Source organism: Bufo gargarizans, chromosome 5 (assembly GCF_014858855.1).
Source record: "Bufo gargarizans isolate SCDJY-AF-19 chromosome 5, ASM1485885v1, whole genome shotgun sequence".
Taxonomy (NCBI): domain Eukaryota; kingdom Metazoa; phylum Chordata; class Amphibia; order Anura; family Bufonidae; genus Bufo; species Bufo gargarizans.
In genome coordinates, this window is record NC_058084.1 from 236,698,762 (window position 1) to 236,721,173 (window position 22,412).

Genomic DNA, 22,412 nt, shown 5'->3' on the forward strand with positions numbered 1-22,412 from the left:
GCGAGTTAAGTACCTTATTTTTCGCTTTATAAGACGCACCTAGGTTTTTGAGGAGGAAAATAGGAAAAACATATTTTGAACTAATGGTGGTCTGTGGATGATGCACTGCTATGGGGATATCTGTGGATGATGCACTGCTATGGGGATATCTGTGGATGATGCACTGCTATGGGGATATCTGTGGATGATGCACTGCTATGGGGATATCTGTGGATGATGCACTGCTATGGGGATGGGAGGGGTTGTGGCTCTTATGCTGGTCGCAGATCCGCAAAATACGCATGGCGTCCGTGTGCCTTCCGCGGACAGCCTTTAATATAAATTGTCTATTTTTGTCTGCAAAGCGCAGACAAGAATAGGACAGGTTATATTTTTTCTGCGGACCACGGAACGGAACAGATGCGGACAACACATGGAGCGCTGTCCGCATCTTTCGCGGCCCCATTGAAGTGAAAGGGTACGCATCCGAGCCGCAAAACTGCAGCTCAGATGCGGACCAAAACAACGGCCGTGTGCATGAGGCTTTACATCAGCATTTATCAAATCTCTCATGCGAGTTTAAAGCAAGGCTCGACAAATCCGAGGCGCCAGGTCGCCATGGCGACCAGGAATTTAGTCCTGGCGCTTGGGTATTTGTCAGCCCGTTTTCAAAGGTGCCCGGGCGATGGGTGCGGAGCTGCCGTCCGGAAGCAGCACCGTTTGAAACAGCTCCGTCACAGCACACAATAGTAGAGACGCTGGCAGCAGGGAGGGACTCGGGAGGAGTGTAATCTGATCCTAGAGTCGAAGCTGCTTCTGCCAGCCCCTCCCCTCCCCGTCCACCAACCAATCAGAGCTGAGGCAAGGCAAGCACTAGCAGCTCTGGGTCCGAGTCACTGACACAAGTACAGGGAGTCTAAGAAAGAATCGAATGAGTCACAGGTTAAGGCCCCATGCACACGGCCGTGTTTCACAGCCGTGGAACCGCGGCCTGGATCCCTCCTGAGAGCAGGAGCGCACGGCGTCACTGGTTGCTATGACGCCGTGCGCTCCCTGCTGCCGGCACAGAACAGTAATACACTGGTATAGATCACACCAGTGTACTACTGCATTGCAGCGGCAGCAGGGAGCGCACGGCGTCATAGCAACCAGTGACGCCGTGCGCTCCTGCTCTCAGGAGGGATCCAGGCCGCGGTTCCACGGCCCGCACACGGCTGTGAAACACGGCCATGTGCATGGGGCCTAAAAGAAACGAAAGATCCGACTTAGGCCTCTTTCACACTTGCGTTGTCCGGATACGGCGTGTACTCCACTTGCCGGAATTACACGCCGGATCCGGAAAAACGCAAGTGTACTGAAAGCATTTAAAGATGGATCAGTCTTCAAAATGCTTTCAGTGTTACTATGGCACCCAGAACGCTATTAAAGTCCTGGTTGTCATAGTAGGAGCAGGGGAGCGGTATACTTACAGTCCTCGCGGCTCACGGGGCGCTCCAGAGTGACGTCAGAGTGCCCCATGCGCATGGATGACGTCATCCATGTGCGTGGGGCGCCCTGATGTCACTCTGGAGCGCCCCGGGAGCCGCACGGACGGTAAGTATGCTGCTCCCCTGCTCCACTTTACCATGGCTGCCAGGACTTTAGTGTCCCGGCAGCCATGGTAACCATTCAGAAAAAGCTAAACGTCGGATCCGGCAATGCGCCGAAACGACGTTTAGCTTAAGGCCGGATCCGGATCAATGCCTTTCAATGGGCATTAATTCCGGATCCGGCCTTGCGGCAAGTGTTCAGGATTTTTGGCCAGAGCAAAAAGCGCAGCATGCTGCGGTATTTTCTCCGGCCAAAAAACGTTCCGTTCCGGAACTGAAGACATCCTGATGCATCCTGAACGGATTTCACTCCATTCAGAATGCATGGGGATAATCCTGATCAGGATTCTTCCGGCATAGAGCCCCGACGACGGAACTCTATGCCGGAAGACAAGAACGCAAGTGTGAAAGAGCCATAAAATTATACAAATACAATGACCTAAAACACTAGGTAACTCTAAATGGATCCAAATTGTGGTGTGAAAGAGCCCTTACAGACTCATTCGATTCTTTGAGTTAAAAGAACCATCAGTCAGACTCTAGAACAGTTTACACTGAGGCTGGTGCTTTTGCTGTAGCAGTGATAAGATTAAAGGGGTTGTCCGGGATCAAGATTTTTTTTTAAAACCAGTTAAATCACTATTAATAGCGGTTTGAAGGTCCCCCCAGATGTTTTTAGGTATTTTTACACTTCAGCAGGGCTCCTATAGTCCCCCACTGATTGTTTACCTTTCTGTTTATGTGCGGTAACTTCCTGCCTCAATGCTTTCTGGGTCCCAGCGCAGGTAAACGCCTCCTTCCTTACTAAGAATGCGCCCTGCTCGGCGAGGGGCGTGGCTTAGCGCTGCAATGGGCGTGGCTTCACACTGTGGGGGGGGTGTGGCTTAGCACTTCTGTTGCCGCATAGTTACTGCCCCTCCATGCGCTTGGAATAATTAGAGGCTGACTGTGACGTCACGGGGCTCCTTGTGAAGCGGAAGGAGAGGCTTCGCTATGCAGAAAGGGACCCGGTACGTCACTGACTGTGATATAAACTGCACTTCCGGCTGAAAATTTGTCAAGTGAAAAAGGGCCATCAGAAATGTCTGGTAAGGGAAGGACAGGCATGAATGTAATATTTAGGGGACCATTGTACATGTAGACCCATGTCCCCAATCCCGGACAACCCCTTTAAGGCTACATGCACACGACCGTGTGTGTTTTGCGGTCCGCAAATAAAAACGGATGACATCCGTTTTTTTTGCGGATCCATTGTAATAATGCCTATCCTTGTCTGCAAACTAGAAAAAAATAGGACATGCACTATTTTTTTAGCGGAGCAACGGAACAGACATACTGATGCGGACAGCACACAGTGTGCTGTCCGTGTTTTTTGCGGACCCATTGAAATGAATGGGTCCTTATCCTATCCGCAAAAAAACGGATCGGACACTGAAACAAAATACGGTCGTGTGCATGTAGCCTAAGGGACAGGAGCAGAGAGATAAGAGAAGTGACAGGACAGAGTTTAGATTACAGTTTGAATTAACCCTTTAGGATCAAATTGGCTTCTCAAGGAGATATATATGTTAAAAGGCATCCCTTCTTTTGTCTCATTTAGTAGCTATATAGGGGTACAGTAGCTATATAACTAAGGGTACTTTCACACTTGCGGCAGGACGGCTGTTCACCCTGTCGGATATGTCCTTCCGCCGTTTCGCCGGACCACCGCTCCGTCCCCATTGACTATAATAGGGGCGGAGCTCCGGCACAGCACGGCAGTGCATGGTGAAAGGCCGCTGGACTAAAAGTACTGCATGTCCAACTTTTTAGTCCGGCGGCCTCTCACCGCGAACTGCCGTACTGCGCCGGAGCTCTGCCCCATTCCCATTATAGTCAATAGGGTCCGGGACGGAGCGGCGGAAGATGTAACATGGTATACAGCATTATTGGGGGGGCTCTATGGAAAAGTGGGGGGGGGGGGGGGGAGCACTATGGGGGAACCTACTAGGGGCTTTATGACACTGCTTCGCCTGGCTCCTAACTTTTTTAGCTTGCTCCTAGATTCCAAGGAAATTTGTCAAGCTTAAAGACACCTCTCCAACCACTTATTTCTCTATATGTCCTTGATGAATAGAGTGCTGCTGAGGATATAATTTCTATTTCAACTAAGGGACCAGGAGGGCATAGATATACTAGGCATCTACAATGAGTAGCTGTAGTCTCACTGTCTATACTAGCTGCACGCGCTGTGTACAATCTCTACTGCTGTATAATGCTGATTCACACTGCTCGCCGCCCTCCTGCTTGTAAGAGCAGACAGGGAGAAACCTGTCACAAGCAGGTCACAAGAGCACGGACACTCCGGAGTGTGGATTAGGGGACAGATGTTCTCACTCACTACCCTTACATAGGACTTAGAGCAGAACAAGGGCAGTGTGACGAGACTATGCTCTCTGTCTATATGGCAAGCCAAACACGTAACAAAAAATGTATTAGGGGAACCATATCAGAGGGGGAGAAATGGTCAAGATGGAACACAACACATAAATCATTCATCAACTAAAACACATAAACAAGGCATACATAGAGCCACAATAATTTTTATTAGATTTTTTTATAATAGCTTATGCTGCAATATATATATATATATATATATATATATATATATATATATATATATATATATATATCTCTATCTATCTATATCCATCTCCTAATCAGTTCCTTTTAAGGCTACTTTCACACCTGCGTTCAGGTGTCCGCTCGTGAGCTCAGCGTTTGAAGGGGCTCACGAGCGGCCCTGAACGCAGCCGTCTGGCCCTAATGCATTCTCAGTGGAGGCGAGGCGGATCCACTGAGAATGCATCCGTCTGCCAGCGCTCAGCCTCCGCTCAGTGAGCGGACACCTGAACAGCGTTCGGGTGTCTGCCTGGCCGTGCGGAGGGGAGCAGATCCGTTCCGACTCATAATGGAAGTAAATGGGGACGGATCCGCTTGAAGATGACACCATATGGCTCAATCTTCAAGCGGATCCGTCCCCCATTGACTTTCAATGTAAAGTCTGAACGGATCCGCTCAGGCTACTTTCACACTTAGAAATTTTTCTAAGTTATAATGCAGACTGATCCGTTCTGAACGGAGCCACCGTCTGCATAAATATGAGCGGATCCGTTCAGAACGGATCCGCTCGAACGCTAGTGTGAAAGTAGCCTAACTACAAAATTGTTTGAAAATATGGGAAGATTTGTGCCATTTCCTAAATAATAAAAGCCTTAAAAAATTAAGACAAAAAAAAAAAAAAAAACACTCCAGAAAACTCCTACCTTATGATTTGATGCTCAAGTTGCTGTGACATGTTTCAAATGACACGTATAAGTAAGGTTACTCAACAATACCAAATTTTAATGTGGTAGCTGCAACTATATTCACAATAAGATCTAGATCTGTTTCTCAGAAATCTATAGACTGGTAAGACGAACATATAAAGCTGAAAAACATTTCAGGGATTATAAGGTCCAAAATACAGGAGTGTTTACCACCCAGCATCCTATTCTTTGCTGGAATGTGGCAAAACAGGCTCACCCAGCAATGAAAAAGGGCAAACATTCCCTACCTTCTCCACAATAATAAAACCTTTTCTTCTTCTTCTTCTTTGAAGGCCTCATGCACGGGTATTAACTGTGTGCCCACTGTTTGCGAACACATTCACTTGAATGGGGTTGACAAACCGTATCCGACGGTCCACACCGCAAGAAAGTAACACATGTGCTTCCAATCTGTGCCTCCATTGCGCACCGTATCCTCCGGACTCAGTCAAGTGAATGGGTCCATATCTGTGATACGGTGTACACACGGCCAGTGCCCGTATTGCATCCCACAAGCAGCGGGTCCGCAGTATATGGACCTGCCAGGGTCATGTGCATGATGACTAAGACAACCTAATGGTGGAGCTTGGCAGACCAGTGTCTTTGTAACAATGTTGTGTTGTGGAAATTTTATTATTCAGACATTTTATCTTAGGATGTGTGTGTGTGTTTTATAGATAGTCATCATGTGTCTCAGTGGTAATGGTAGATTATTGTATACATGTGTTTGTCAGCTGGCTAGGTTATACAAGGATGGGGTGTGTCCATTGTCTGTCCAGCCACATTGACTGCCCCTCCCTGTCCTTTGATATATCATCACTTCCTGTATCCTTGTCTTGGGCCAGCCCCTTTTACACCTTTTGTTAGTCAATAAAGGATGGACTGGGCAAGGAGGAGGAGTTGCTCAGGATTTCAATCAAGATGTAGCACTCGGGTGGTTCTCTGGCTGCGGCTGATGGAGGATGGAGTTGCCTTTTTCCTTACACAAACTTTGATGCGAGCTGATTGCAACCATTAATTTGTCTACAACAGTTGTTTACTCCTTTCTGTCCTGCCTCCAAGTAAGGCTTCTTTCGTTAGGCTTGTCCGGCAGGGGAACAGCCTGCTGGATCCGTACTAGCACTTGCACACATGTGCTGCCGGAAGTCTGGCCCGGCCCCATTCACTATAAAGGTGGACAGGCGGGAGATGTGACTGCAGCATGGCAAACATGCCAAGAGGCGCACGGACAAATACCACAGCACGCTGCAGTTTTTGTCTGGCCGCCTCTTGGCATGTTTGCCGTGCTGCAGTTGCATTTCCCGCCTGTCCACCTTTATAGTGAATGGGGCCGGGCCAGACTTCCGGCAGCACATGTGTGCAAGTGCTAATACGGATCCAGCAGGCTGTTCCCCTGCCGGACAAGCCTAACGCTAGTGTGAAAGAAGCCTAAAAAGATCACCCTTGTCTTTCCTCCTCCACTCTTATTGGTCACAGCTGAGATACCACAGTTTGTACACTGCTGGTGCCCATTATTATACAGGCCAGTCCATAAAGCCGTGTTCATATAACGTCTGTAAAGAGTCATAGGCAGCACGTACCCCTTTGCCTTCAATTCTTATTGAGGAAGATACAGGTATGGTAAGAAGCAGCTACTGTTCCAGACAATGAAAGTGTATGAAAATTACTTCAGGCATGACACTTAAGGTACTTTCACACTAGCGTGTGTCTAGTTCCGTTACAGGAGCTCAATAACGGAAAAAAAACTGATCCTAATGCATTCTGAATGGAGAGCATTCCGTCCAGGATGCATCAGTATGCATCAGTTCAGTCCCTCTTACGTTTTTTGGCCAGAGAAAATACCGCAGCATGCTGAAGTTTTCTCTCCGGCCAATAATCCTGAACACTTGTCGGAATGCTGGATGCGGCATTCATTTCCATTGAAATGTATTAGTGCCGGATCTAGCATTAAGTGTTCCAGCAAAACGGAACCAGTTTTACGGATCCGTTTTTTTCAGGATGACGCCGGAGAGATGGATCCGGTATTTTAAATTCTTTTTATTGAGCATAAAAATACACAAGTCATATAAAGTACACACAACGGTATGCACTATACAGACATCACAAACATAGTCCGTACATATCCAGTTGGTCAGTCATATCACCATAGACACCATGCAATATGCATAATTATGATTACAGACAGAGCGTTCAGATAAAGACAGAAGTTTACAGTAGTCTTGATGCATCAGAAAGATCCTGTCTAGAATACATTGATTGCGGTGAGGAGCACCATCTTTCCCCTACTTTATTAAATTTTGAGGTGCACCCCCTATTTTTATACACAATATTTTCATACGGAATAACAGCATTTACTAAATCCTTCCATTGATTCAATGTAGGGCTTCTCTCCCCCATCCACCGAATCGCTACAGCTTTCCGTGCTAAAAATAAAGTTTCCCTCAAAAATATTCTCTCAAAATGTCCCCACACCTCCTCATCCAAAATCCCAAAGAGACATACTTTGGGACCCAAAAGGTACAGGACGTCCCAAAATAATAGTCAAAAAGTCAGTGACCTTCGTCCAAAACCTTTGAACGTGTGAGCACGACCATATCAGATGCCAAAAATCAGCACCGTCCAAGTCACACCTATGACAGCGCGAATGAGGAAGTACTCCCATTTTGCATAGACGTAGAGGAGATAAATACCCCTGGTGTATTATACATAACTGTATGAACTTATTATTAATGGCCGGAGATACCAACACAGGGGATTCTAATAAATCTTCAATATCCTCATCTGCGAGGTCAGGTATCAAAGTTTGCCACCTTGGTATGATCTGCAATGGGGCTAGTTTACACTTAGCATTCAGCAGGTGAGTGTATAACCCTGAAATAAATCCTTTGGGGCCCTGAGATCGAATCACCCCTATCATAGAAAATTTAGCTATCTGGATCTGTGACGCACCAAAATGTGTCTGTAAAGCATGTCTTATCTGTAGGAACTTATGGAATGAACTCCTTGGTAAATCATGTTTACTACATAATGTGTCATAGGTACAAAAATTACCGCCCTCATACACATCCCCCAACAGTTGCACATTGTGTGATTTCCAGAACTGAATTCCGGGAAGTGATGTCAAAGACGGGAACATGGGGTTATCCCAAAGAGGGACTTCTGGTATATTATCCGAATAGTTATGAAGGGATTTACATGCTTTCCACACCTGAACTCCTAGTCTATGGATCGGCAGTAGTTGTCTAGGAAACAGGCTCGGCTTCTCCAGAACAGGCCACAGTGACTTAATATTCAGAAACTCAGCTAAAAGGTACTCCGATCTGGGCGATTGGACATCTATATGTAACCAGGCTCTCAGATATCGTAGCTGACCTGCCAGATAATATAGATATAAATCCGGCAAAGACATACCCCCACATCCCCTCTGTCGGCACAACGTATCTACTGATAGTTTATGTCTGTTAGACCCCCATAAAAAAGGTGCCATCATAGACTTGTACTGGAGAAAAACCTTTTTTGGAATAATAAATGGTGCATGCTCCATAACATACAAAAGCTTGGGCAGAACCACCAACTTGATCAAATTGATGCGGCCAGCCACTGACAGTGGCAGAGCACCCCAAACCCTAAACTTTTCCTTACAGAACTCCAGCAGAGGTTCAATATTGGAGACATGGAAGGATCTCGCATCCTTTGAGATAGTGATCCCCAAATACTTGAAGCTGGTCACTATAGGTAGATCACCATTAAGAATCTGTTCACACTCCATGTCATACAATGGGAAAAGAATAGACAGACCAGTTAATTAGGAGGCCTGAGAAGCGACTAAACCCGTCAATCAGCGCTACCGCTCTAGGGAGAGTGGTTTCGACATCAGACATGAAGAGTACCATGTCGTCTGCGTACAAGCCTACCCTGTCCTCCCCCCTACCCAGACTCACCCCCTTAAATACTGCATCCCCTCTAATGCGTATAGCCAGAGGTTCTATGGCCAATGCGAATAGCAGAGGGGAGAGTGGGCAGCCCTGCCGCGTGCCTCTACCTAGTTGAAAGCTACTGGAGGATAATCCATTCACTAAAATATTGGACTTCGGCTCTTTATATAATATGGAAATCCATTTAACGAAATTAGGGCCAAACCCAAATTGCTCCAAAGTGGTAAGAAGATATGGCCACTCAATAGAATCGAAGGCCTTGGCCGCATCAAGTGAGGCCATCGCCCACCTCTGGTGTTTAGCTAAACCTACCTGCGTGATCACCTGTACCCTTCGAATATTATCCGATGTGGATCTCCCAGGCATAAATCCCGACTGATCTGGATGAATCAACGGAGTAACCACTCCACTCAACCTTGATGCCAAAATCTTTGCTAAAATTTTATAATCCAGATTCAGCAGGGAGATCGGCCTGTAAGAGCCACATTCCACCGGATCTTTCCCGGGTTTCAACAAGATAACTATAGATGCCTCATAAAGGGAAGATGGCAACCGCCCCTGGCTAAAGGATTCAATGAACATGTGCAGCAGAGGTTGAGACATAGAAGCAGCATACTTGGAGTACACTTCCACAGGCAGTCCATCCGGGCCAGGGGACTTCCCTCTTGCAAGTGCTGATATAGCATCTGAGACCTCCTGAGCTGTTATCTGAGCTTCCAGTACATTTCTTGACTCCTGCGATAGTTTGGGGATTTCAATGTCTGCTAAGTAGTCTGTCACCTCGTCTATTGTATATTCTGCCCTCCTGGCATATAGCAGCTGGTAGTACTCTCTGAATCTGTTGACAATGGCATCAGGCTCAGTTAGTAAATCACCACCCGCACTCTTTATCCTAAGAATCGCTGGGGAGGCCTGACTCTGACGAATAATATGAGCTAACAATTTACTAGACTGGTTCCCCATTTCAAAGTAAAATTGCTTGGTAAAAAATAACCTACGCTGAGCCTTCTCCTTCAGAAGAGTCAAATATTGACTCCCTTTCATAAGCCATTTTTGTTTGTTCTGATCTGTGGGATCATCAATATACTCCCTCTCCAGAGCAGAACAATCTAAGGCCATCTCTTCTTCTAACCTAGCCGAGGCTTTTTTCACAAAAGATATTGAGGACTTCAAACACCCTCTTAAATACGCTTTTAGTGTATCCCATTTCAGCAGGGAATCCACATTGTCATCGTGTACCTCTGCAAATACTGCCAATTGATCAGGTATACGGTCATTGGATGAAAAGAGGGTGAGCCAAAAGGGGTGAATCTTCATTGAACGACCAACCCTTCTATGTCCGGACATAAGGGTCAAGAGTATTGGTGAATGGTCAGATACCCCTCTCACCGCAAACACAATCTGGTAGTCAGTTGAACACACTTCAGAATTCCCCATAATATAATCTATTCTTGACAGACTATTATGACTGGCAGAGTGCCAAGAGTAAACGGTATCAGTAGGATGTTTAAGTCGCCACATGTCTATCCACCCAACCTCCGCCATCAATTTAGCCAAAGGAGAGTCATACCCATCATCACTGCTCGAAGGCCCCCCTGGGTGAAACCTATCCAAAATAGTAGACATAGTCATATTATAATCACCCATACATACCACCCTGGCCGAAGGATAAGAGACAGCAAAGCTAATAGCCTGATGGAGTATCTGCAGGGATGATGGGGGAGGTATATACACTCCTATCAATACATATAGAATACCTTGTATATGCGCCGCCACAAATACAAACCGACCAGCTGGGTCGACCTGTAGCTGTTCAAGTTCCCACCTTAATGACTTATGAATCATCAAGGACACCCCTCTGGACATATTCGTGTAACAGGAATGCTGTGCCCATTGCTGCCACGGTTTCCTCAACCGCCTGACCGTGTCCATTGTCAGATGGGTTTCCTGCAAACATAATATAGCTCTTTTCCTAGTGCTCCCTAGACCTCTGATGTTCCACGACATTATTCTTATGTCCGCCATTCAAGCACGTATAACATAATGATTCGGATACAACACATATCCCCAAAAATCCCATCCTCCCTATCAAGCATCCTAGCAATGGTGTGTCTTGGTGGACTCGTTGACGCATTATTAACATAGTACGGACCAATGAACAGATAAAAAACTACACAAAACAGTACCCAAAAACAGGGCTTGGAATACGTTGCATTCCGAACAGGCATTTATAAACCCTGTGATGATTAAATGAGTAAGGTCAAACACCCCGTGGCAACTCTTAAACGGGGAGTACTAATGGTATAACTTTACCAATCGCACTGATGTTGGTAGCTGCAACATGTACAGAAAACACATACCCCAACTTTCCCTCAGGTATATATAATATGCATATACGCGCAACCTAAATTCTACATATCAGTAATAAGAGCACGTCATCATTATTAACTTCTAGATCCCGTCGAGGCATCCCCACTCCATCTATCCACATGTGCACCCTTCATCAGGCACGGCGTGGACCTATACCGGAGGAGCATAAAACTCCAACAACTGGAGAAGGGAGGCCTCCCGTTACACCCAACAGGACCCTTCACCTTCAGCATCCCAACCTTTCCCATGAACTAGTAAACGAACCCAGTGGGCGAACCATAAACACCACCCCCATACAGGTCACTACCCATGGCAACAAAGCATGTGTAAAGGGATATTTCAGCATTACAGATATACAACCCATCGGTATTACGTCCTCCTCCCGTCACTGTAGCATATCACACATGTCCCATGGACAGAGTTATCTTTGTTCCCTGGCAGGACGGGGTCTGCTTTCAAGCCAAGCGACCACCTCCGTCGGTGAACCAAAGAAACTGCTCCTCTCTCCGTCGGTGATCCTCAGGCGGGCTGGGTATGCCATAGAGTATGGTATATCTAACTCCCGGAGACGCTTCTTCACTGCCACAAATGTGGCCCTGCGTTTCTGTAGCTCTGCGGAAAAATCCGGGAAGATCATGACCGTGGCATTTTCAAAGCAGATATTCTGTTTACGCCTTGCCAGTTGAAGAACGTGATCACGGTCATTAGAGTTCAGTAGTCGCGCCAGTAACGGGCGTGGAGGTGCCCCCGGCGGTGGTGCCTTGGCGGGAACTCTATGAGCTCTCTCCACAATAAACGCGCTGGAAAAAGCGGCGTCAGGAAAGGTGGACTTCAGCCATGATGTAACAAAAGCACCGGGGTCAGTTCCTTCTGCTCTTTCTGGAAGTCCGACTATGCGCAGATTATTCCGGCGAGTGCGGTTCTCATAGTCATCGCATTTCTGCTGCCAAAATTCAACCTTTCTCTCCAGGTCTGAAATTTGCGCCGGTATCGGATCCACTCTGTCCTCCACCGCAGAGATTCTCTGCTCCGACTCCTTAATGCGTTCGCGCATGTTCTGCATATCGGCCCTCAACAGGCCTATGTCCACTTTCACCTCTTCCATCTTTCCGGACAGAGAGGGACCGGCAGGAGGTGATGGCCAGCAATAGCTGTTCTGTCACTTGTTTAAGTGAGGGCTCACTCTGAGTCGCTTCCTCCGCTTCCACTAGCGATTCCCCAGAGGCCGATGATGCGCGTGACTGTGCTCCCGCTCCGCCGCCATCTTGATTATCCAGACGGGCAAACTCTGAGTTTTTCTGCGGCGGTCAGAGCCTTGTTTCGGGACATTTTCGGTGCACGGGATCTACCCGATCTCCTACCTCTCGGTGTGGAAATGTTGGCGTTCGGTAAGTTCAGGATAAACGGAAAGTTAGGGTATGAGGTCCGGAGCTACCGCTAACCACGTCTGCTCATGCCAGCTTCCGGCCACGCCCCCCCCGGATCCGGTATTTTAATGCATTTGTCAGAAGGATCCGCATCCGGATCAGTCGGACAAATGCCATCCGTTTGCATCAGGAACTGCCTGCCGGAAGTGTGAAAGTACCCTTAGAGACATACAGGGTACTATTACTACTATAGCAAGGCACTGCACAATCCTATCAATCCCCTAACATGTATGGGCCTGTCCTGGTGAATCACTGACCAAATTACAGAAATCTCTGTATGATTGTTCCATATACGGGTCAAGACGTGCTCCACAGCAACACTATTACTGCTAGCATCCGCTTCTTTCCCCTCACCTGAACGCATGAAGCTCTCTCAGAGAGGGCTAGGACCAATAATACCCCATGACTGGAGACCTAAGGACATGAATGGGCAGGTTACTATACAGTTCCCAGGACCACGTGACTACGCTTTGAGAAAAGCAAATCTGTGCATGATTGAAACGACAAGATATTGATAAGTGTAAGGCCGATTCATTGGCCTGTATTTGTGGGAGGGGCTTGGCTACCTACTTCAACGGCCGGCGCCCTCCCACATGTGTACGACGTGCAAAGTTTCGCAGGAAGCGTGCGCTCGTACCTGGCATTCCGTGTCAGCAGGCAAGGTAAGTGGACGTCCGGTTGGCGGTCGGCCCTTTGGTAAGCAGGGGCCCCCATGCTCCGGACCACTTCGTCACAACGTGTCGGCACAGCGGGAGGCGGGGCCTCGACGGGACGAGGGTTCCCTCCTGCCCGTTAGGCAGCGGTACTCTTTCAGTCTCCGGCGGAGGGGGTGGAGCCCGACGGAGACAGCGCTCCCCTCCTCCGCCGCCGCCCAGGTCACGAACATGGCGGTTGCTCACCGGCGGGGCCCACGGTCGTGAGAGGCCCCCACCCCCGCCCCCAAATGTCCAGCCAGTGCTGCGCCGCTCCCTCAAGTGGTGGGCGCGCTCTATCAGCGGCGGGCCGGCCCCCCTAGCAGAGGGGAGGCACCCCTGCTACGAGCGCCCTGCCGGGGAGCGGGGAGGCACCCGTGGCTCCTCCTTTCCACAACAAAGGGGTGGGGCTGAGCCATACAGGCTTCCCCCCATCCCAGTTCATGCCAGGGGGCAGCACAGTGTCCCCACGCGGTGGAGGTGCCCAGCCGGCGGTGGGTCGGCCCCTCAAACGAAGGGGGGCACCCCCGAACTGGGCGCACCACCAGGGAGCGGTGGGCCTCCCACGCGGCACGTCTTCAATTGGTAAGGGGTGGAGGCTGTGTCATATAAGGCCTCCCCCTATCCCAAATCATGCCAGGGGGCAGCGCCGTTTCCCCACGCGGTGGATGTGCCCAGCCGGCGGAGGGTCGGCCCCTCAGACGGAGGGGGGCACCCCCACACTGAGCACTGCACCAGGGAGCGGCGAGCCCCCCCCCCCCCCACGCGGCTTTTCCCGTTATCGGCAGGGTTGGGCCCTCGCTGCCGGGGGCCCTCCCTGTGCCGGTTTCATGCCAGAGGGCTGCGCAGCTCCCCACGCGGTAGGAGTGCTCGGCGGGCGGGCCAGCCCTTGGACGGAGGGGGCCCCCCCTGCACTGCGCACCCTATCACGGACACGCGTTAGATCTCCACGTGGCGCCCAAATCGTGTTTGCGTGGGGCGCGAGCCGTTGCCCAAAGGACTCCCCCCACTTGGTCCACGGTGCTAGGGAGCTCCGCGCTCCCCACGCGGTTGCCGTGGAGCACGGTGAGCCTTAGGCCTCTTTCACACGGGCGTCATATTTTTTGGCCCGGATAAGAGGTGGGTGCGAGTGCAAAACATTGTAATGCGTTTTGCACTCACGTGAGAAAAATCGTGCATGTTTGGTACCCAAACCCCAACTTCTTCACAGAAGTTCGGGCTTGGGATTGATGTTCTGAAGATTGTATTATTTTCCCTTATAACATGGTTATAAGGGAAAATAATAGCATTCTGAATACAGAATGCATAGTATAATAGGGCTGGAGGTGTTAAAATAAAAAAAGTGAACTCACCTTCTCCTCTTGATTGCGTAGTTCCCGGTCTCTTGACTTCTTTAATGATGAGCTGTGGGCTAAATGACCTGTGGTGTCAGATCACATGCTATAATCACATGGTCCATCACAGTGGTGATGGAGCATGTGATCTGACGTCACCACAGGTCCTTTAGCCCACAGCTCATCATTAAAGAAGTAAAGAGACCGGGAACTACACAAGCAAGAGGAGAAGGCGAGTTAACTTTTATTTTTTTTAACCCCTCCAGCACTATTATACTATGCATTCTGTATTCAGAATGCTATTATTTTTCCCTTATAACCATGTTATAAGGGAAAATAATACAGTGAATAGACTGTCACCTAGAACCCATGCGTGAAAAATCGCACCACATCCGCACTTGCTTGCGGATGCTTGCGATTTTCACGCAACCCCATTCATTTCTATGGGGCCTGCGTTACGTGAAAAAGGCAGAATATAGAACATGCTGCGATTTTCACGCAACGCATACGTGAAAATCACCGCTCATGTGAACAGCCCGATATAAATGAATGGGTTTGGATTCAGTGCGGGTGCAAAGCGTTCAACTCACGCATCGCACCCGCACTGAATCCAAACCCATTCATTTATATCGGGCTGTTCACATGAGCGGTCCTTAGTCCTCCTGAACAATCCAAGGCTGCCACGACTATGTTCCTATGAAGACCCTGCCTGAGGCAGGGCTTCATAGTAACATAGTTAAATTCTTATGAACTCTAGGGAAACTATTAAAGGGATTATTTGGGTTCAGAGCTGAACCCAGAAATATCCCCTTCTTCGCCCAGGCAGCCCCTTTGAGATGAGTCCATGCTTCGATGCTCTCCCTTGTCCTGCCCTGAATCGTGCAGGGCAAGGGCTTTTTTATTAGATCTGTAAAGTACCAGGTCTCTGGTAAGTGGAGGCTTCCGCCAAGCAGTGAGCCCTGTGACGTCACTGACACTAATGGGTGAGCTTTAGCGCTGCCCTAACCTGTAAAACGGCTAGAGCTGTGCTAAAGTCTGCCCATTAGTGACGGAGACATGATCAGCAACACTGCTAGGCGGTTTAAAAATTTAAACAAAAAAGCACTTGCCCTGCGCAATGCAGTGCAGGGCAAGGGTAAGCATCAGAGAAAAAAATGCTGCAATGCTCATCTCAAAGGGCCTGCCTGGGTGAAGAAGGGTTTATGTCAGTGTTCAGCTTTGAACCCAGTTTAAAAAAATATTTTAAAAAATGCACTTAGGATATTTAGGATTTAGGTCTAAAACGCTGGTCTTAATAAATGACCCCCTAAATTTTTTCCAATAAAATGTTTATTTAGAGGGGTAAACAGGAGAAAAAGTACCCTACAATGTGTTACACATATTTTCCTGCTGTTCCTGCTTAACTGCTGTAAAGTAAGTAAGTGAGAAAATTGTGTAATGCAAGCAGCTTGTATCCGTATTTTGCAGATCCGCGGTTTGCAGACTGCAAAACAGACAATGTTGTGTGCATAAAGCCTCATGTGTAGTTTAAGCATAAAAAAAAAAAAAATCATTTTCACAAGTGGTAATGGGCAAAAAAAAAAAAAAAAAACACACACACACACACACACACACACACCTCAAATTAGGTTACAAATTCCACTCCCCCCTCTTTGCTGGATCTTAAAGGGAACCTGTCGCCGGGATTTTGTGTATAGAGCTGAAGACATAGGTTTCTAGATGGCCGCTAGGACATCTGCAATATACAGTCCCCATAGCTCTATGTGCTTTTATTTTGTAAAAAAAACCGATTTGATACATATGCAAATTACCCTGAGATGAGTCCTGTAGGTGAGAGGAGTCAGGGACAGGACTCATCTCAGGGTAATTTGCATATGTATCAAATCGATTTTTTTACACAATAAAAGCACACAGAGCTATGGGGACTGGGTATAGCGGATGTGCTAGCGGCCATCTAGCAACCCATGTCCTCAGCTCTCTACACAAAACCCCGGTGACAGGTTCCTTTTAAAACCGAAATGCCAAAACGCATTTAAAAACGGAAACCGTCACCAGTTTTATGCTGCTAGGTTCTAACAGCTTCAGCCAATGTCTTCATATTCATGAGCTCACAGCTCCCCCTGCCCTCCTGATTCTGATTGACAGCTTCTTCCGTATGAATTAGCAGCATGTGGGTAGGGAGAGCTGTGAGAAAACGAATATTCGGGACTCAACATTATGTGCAGGAGCTGTTCATTTCAAGACTTTGGCAAAAGAGCTGTGTCAATTAAAGAAAGTGACTGCATTTTGCTAAGGGGATCTGTCACTAGTTTATGTTGCCCTTAGTTTGGACACCATAAAACTGGTGACTGATTCCCTTTACTCCTCTGCATACAAGTCATGTGGGTGGTCCTACTCTGACAGCCTTCCTTGAATGCTTAGTCATGCACCTTTAGCTGTCAATTACTGAATAGGACCGCCCACATGACTCCTGTAGATAAAAATCTGCTCAGCTCCTCCTGCTTTATAACATGCTTCCTGCAGATTGTACTGCAATTCCTGGTGCCCACGTCCCTTGAGTGAGCATTTTGACGCCACAGGTAGGCCTGGCTTACCTCATTTATTTTATGTATCGATTAGTTCAAGCTTATGGACGATTATGAATTATAATCAGTTTTTTTCTTAATAAATTAACTAAAAAACATCCAGCTAGCTCTGCTACATTCAGGGTGGCTTATTTCATAATCCCAAAAGGGAAGACATAATACTCGGGACAGTGGGCGACGATACAACAATCCAGAGAAAACAGTCAGCTTCCATATCTCTGTTCTGAAGATATCGCAAAAAAAAAAGTGTTCTAGTAAGGGCCAGACGTTGCATAAAATACGGAACGCACACATCCAATAACCGTGTTTTGCATATCTGCAATTTGCAGACCATATATATATATATATATATATATATATATTTTACACACACACACACACACATATATATACACAGTACAGACCAAAAGTTTGGACACACCTTCTCATTCAAAGAGTTTTCTTTATTTTCATGAATATGAAAATTGTAGATTCACACTGAAGGTATCAAAACTATGAATTAACACATGTGGAATTATATACATAACAAAAGTGTGAAACAACTGAAAATATGTCATATTCTAGGTTCTTCAAAGTAGTCACCTTTTGCTTTGATTACTGCTTTGCACACTCTTGGCATTCTCTTGATGAGCATCAAGAGGTAGTCACCTAAAATGGTTTTCACTTCACAGGTGTGCCCTGTCAGGTTTAATAAGTGGGATTTCTTGCCTTATAAATGGGGTTGGGACCATCAGTTGCGTTGTGAAGAAGTCAGGTGGATACACAGCTCATAGTCCTACTGAATAGACTGTTAGAATTTGTATTATGGCAAGAAAAAAAGCAGCTAAGTAAAGAAAAACGAGTGGCCATCATTACTTTAAGAAATGAAGGTCAGTCAATCTGAAAAATTGGGAAAACTTTGAAAGTGTCCCCAAGTGCAGTCACAAAAACCATCAAGCGCTACAAAGAAACTGGCTCACATGCGGACCGCCCCAGGAAAGGAAGACCAAGAGTCACCTCTGCTGCGGAGGATAAGTTCATCCGAGTCACCAGCCTCAGAAATCGCAGGTTAACAGCAGCTCAGATTAGAGACCAGGTCAATGCCACACAAGAGTTCTAGCAGCAGACACATCTCTAGAACAACTGTTAAGAGGAGACTGTGTGAATCAGGGCCTTCATGATAGAATATCTGCTAGGAAACCACTGCTAAAAGGACTGGCAACAAGCAGAAGAGACTTGTTTGGGGTAAAGAACACAAGAAATGGACATTAGACCAGTGGAAATCTGTGCTTTAGTCTGAAGAGTCCAAATTTGAGATCTTTGGTTTCAACCACTGTGTCTTTGTGCGACACAGAAAAGGTGAATGGATGGACTCTACATGCCTGGTCCCCACCGTGAAGCATGGAGGAGGAGGTGTGATGGTGTGGGGGTGCTTTGCTGGTGACACTGTTGGGGATTTATTCAAAATTTAAGGCATACTGAACCAGCATGGCTACCACAGCATCTTGCAGCGGCATGCTATTCCATCTGGTTTACGTTTAGTTGGACCATCATTTATTTTTCAACAGGACAATGACCCCAAACACACCTCCAAACTGTGCAAGAGCCATTTGACCATGAAGGAGAGTGATGGGGTGCTGCGTCAGATGACCTGGCCTCCACAGTCACCGGACCTGAACCCAATCAAGATGGTTTGGGGTGAGCTGGACCACAGAGTGAAGGCAAAAGGGCCAACAAGTGCTAAGCATGGAAGACCATTTCAGATGACTACCTCTTGAAGCTCATCAAGAGAATGCCAAGAGTGTGCAAAGCAGTAATCAAAGCAAAAAGGTGGCTACTTTGAAGAACCCAGAATATGACATATTTTCAGTTGTTTCACACTTTGTTATGTATATAATTCCACATGTGTTGATTCATAGTTTTGATGCCTTCAGTGTGAATCTACAATTTTCATAGTCATAAAAATAAAGAAAACTCTGAATGAGAAGGTGTGTCCAAACTTTTGGTCTGTACTGTATGTATCAAGGTTAGAAGTCCATCTCCACAGATACAGATTTGCCTTTCTCCACAGTGCGCAATATTATCAAGATGTTTGCAACCCATGGCACTGTAGCTAATCTCCCTGGGCGTGGATGGAAGAGAAAAAAAGTGATGAAAGGTGTCAACGCAGGATAGTCTGGATGGTGGATAAGCAGCCCCAGACAAGTTTGAAAGATATTCAAGCTGTCCTGCAGGCTCAGGGAGCATCAGTGTCAGCGAGAACTATCCGTCGACATTTAAATGAAATGAAACACTATGGCAGGAGACCCAGGAGGACCCCACTGCTGAGACATAAAAAAGCATGACTAAATTTTGCAAAAATGAACTTGAGTAACCCAAAATCCTTCTGGGAAAATGTCTTGTGGACAGACGAGAGGTTTTTGGTAAAGCACATCATTCTGTTTACCAAAAACGGGATGAGGCCTACAAAGAAAAGAAAGCAGTACCTACTAGGCCTGCACGATATATCGCCAAAGCAATCGAATCTCGATAATCGCCGATTGCGATATGGCCGACCCAAAAATGCTGCAATTACTTACAATTATACACCCGCCTGTATCAAGAGAGGGAGGAGGGGCTGGGGGCCGTCATCTGGATTAGGAATGAGAGCAGGGGAGCGGGGCAGTCCCTGTATTCTAATGCACCGGCCCCGCTCACTGTTGTATAATCTTATCTAAGGCCTCTTTTACACTTGCGTTTTCCGGATCCAGCGTGTACTCCACTTGCCGGAATTACACGCCGGATCCGGAAAAACGCAAGTGTACTGAAAGCATTTGAAGACGGATCAGTCTTCAAAATGCTTTCAGTGTTATTAAGGCAACCCAGGACGCTATTAAAGTCCTGGTTGCCATAGTAGGAGCGGGTAGCGGCATACTTACAGTCCGCGCGGCTCCCGGGGCGCTCCAGAGTGATGTCAGAGCGCCCCATGCGCATGGATGACGTGCCATGCGATCACGTCATCCATGCGCCTGGGGCGCCCTGACGTCACTCTGGAGCGCCCCGGGAGCCGCACGGATGGTAAGTATGCTGCTCCCCCGCTCTCCGCTACACTTTACCATGGCTGCCAGGACTTTAGCGTCCCGGCAGCCATGGTAACCACTCTAAAAAAGCTAAACGTCGGATCCGGCAATGCGCCGAAACGACGTTTAGCTTAAGGCCGGATCCGGATCAATGCCTTTCAATGGGCATTAATTCCGGATCCGGCAAGTCTTCAGTTTTTTGGGCCGGAGCAAAAAGCGCAGCATGCTGCAGTATTTTTTTTCTCCGGCCAAAAAACGTTCCGTTCCGGAACTGAAGACATCCTGATGCATCCTGAACGGATTTCACTCCATTCAGAATGCATTAGGATAATCCTGATCAGGATTCTTCCGGCATAGAGCCCCGACGACGGAACTCTATGCCGGAAGACAATAACGCAGGTGTGAAAGAGCCCAAACCTGTAGGCATTGCTAAAATAATCATGTGCAATCCGGCTGTATTACTTACAACAAGTTCTGTAGCAGAGGAAGGAGGAGGCAGGCTGGGAGGGCGGTCGGGTGGTGGGTCAGTCACTACGTCACGCGCTGCCTGCTCCATTCATAAAGTGGGCGGCGCAGGTGCATGACTTAAGTGAGTGACGTGCTGACCGCCCGCCCTCCCAGCCTGCCTCCTCCCTTCTCTGCTACAGAACTTGTTATAAGTAATACAGCCGGATTACACATGATTATTATAACAATGACTACAGGTTAGATAAGATTATACAACAGTGAGCAGGGCCGGTGCATTAGAATACAGGGACTGCACCGGTCCCCGCTCTCATTCCTAATCCAGATGACGGCCCCCAGCCCCTGTATTGGGGGGTCATTCACACTACAGGGACACTATTATGGGGGGATCTGTGGATGGCACATAGCATAAGATGCTATATATGTGCCATCCACAGATTCTCTCTCCCCCCCCCCCCCCCCCCCCAATAACAGTGCCATCCACAGCAAATAGACCTCTAGCACAATTCCCTTAAAAAAAAATCACACAAAATTCCCATATCGTGCAGCCCTAGTACCTACAGTGAAATATGGTGGAGGTTTGTTGTAGTTTTGGGGTTGTTCCGCTGCCTCTGGCACTGGGTGCCATGAATGTGTGCAAGGCATCATGAAATCTGAGGATTACCAACGGATTTTGGGTCGCACTGTAGAGCCCAGTCTCAGAAAACTGATTTTGCATCCGAGATCCAGGACTATGACCCCAAACATATACGTCAAAAAGCACCCATAAATGGATGGCAACAAAGAGCTGGAGAGTTCTGAAGTGGCCAGCAATGAGTCTAGATCTAAATCCCATTGAACACCTGTGGAGAGATCTTAAAATTGCTGTTGGGAAAAGGCGCCCTTCCAATAAGAGAGACCTGGAGCTGTTTGCTAAGGAAGAGTGGTCCAAAATTCCAGGTGAGAGGTGTCAGAAGCTTATTGATGGTTATAGGAAGGGTGTGCAACCAAATATTAAGTTAAGGGTGCCAGTTTGGTGTGACATTATGTCCAATTTTTCCCACCCTTTTTTGTTTTTGTTCCAATACAAACAAAAGGAATAACCGTGGCTAGCAAACCATGTGTTACTGCAATACTTTTCTGTGAAAAATACCTCATTTTCTTGAAAAATTTCAGGGGTGCCAACATTTACAGCCATGACTGTGTATAATATATTACACATACATACACTGACCAAAAATATAAAAACGCAACACTTTCAGTTTAGCTTCCATTTTGCATGAGCTGAACTCAAAGATCTGAAACATTTTCTACATACACAAAAGACCCTTTACGCTCAAATATTGTTCACAAATCTGTCTAGATCTGTGTTAGTGAGCACTTCTCCTTTGCCGAAACAATCTATCCCACCTTACAGGTGTGGCATATCAAAAGTGCCGATTATACAGCATGAATATTGCACAGGTGTGCCTTAGACTGCCCACAATAAAAGACCACTCTGAAATGTGCAGTTTTGTCTTACTTTGGGGGAGGAGGGCCCGAGGGGAGGGAGGATGCGCACCATTTGCCTCATGCAGTGCAACACATCTCCATCGCATAGAGTTGAGAGTTGATCAGGTTGTTGATTGTGACCTGTGGAATTTTGGTCCACTCCTCTTCAATAGCTGTATGA

The 22,412-nt window shown here is 47.3% G+C and overlaps 1 protein-coding gene across 4 annotated transcripts in view; it reads right to left on the reverse strand.

Annotated features, from left to right (window-relative positions):
* Positions 1-22,412, reverse strand: part of TRIO (trio Rho guanine nucleotide exchange factor) — a 584,493-nt gene that overhangs the window by 535,944 nt on the left and 26,137 nt on the right. The window lies entirely within an intron of this gene.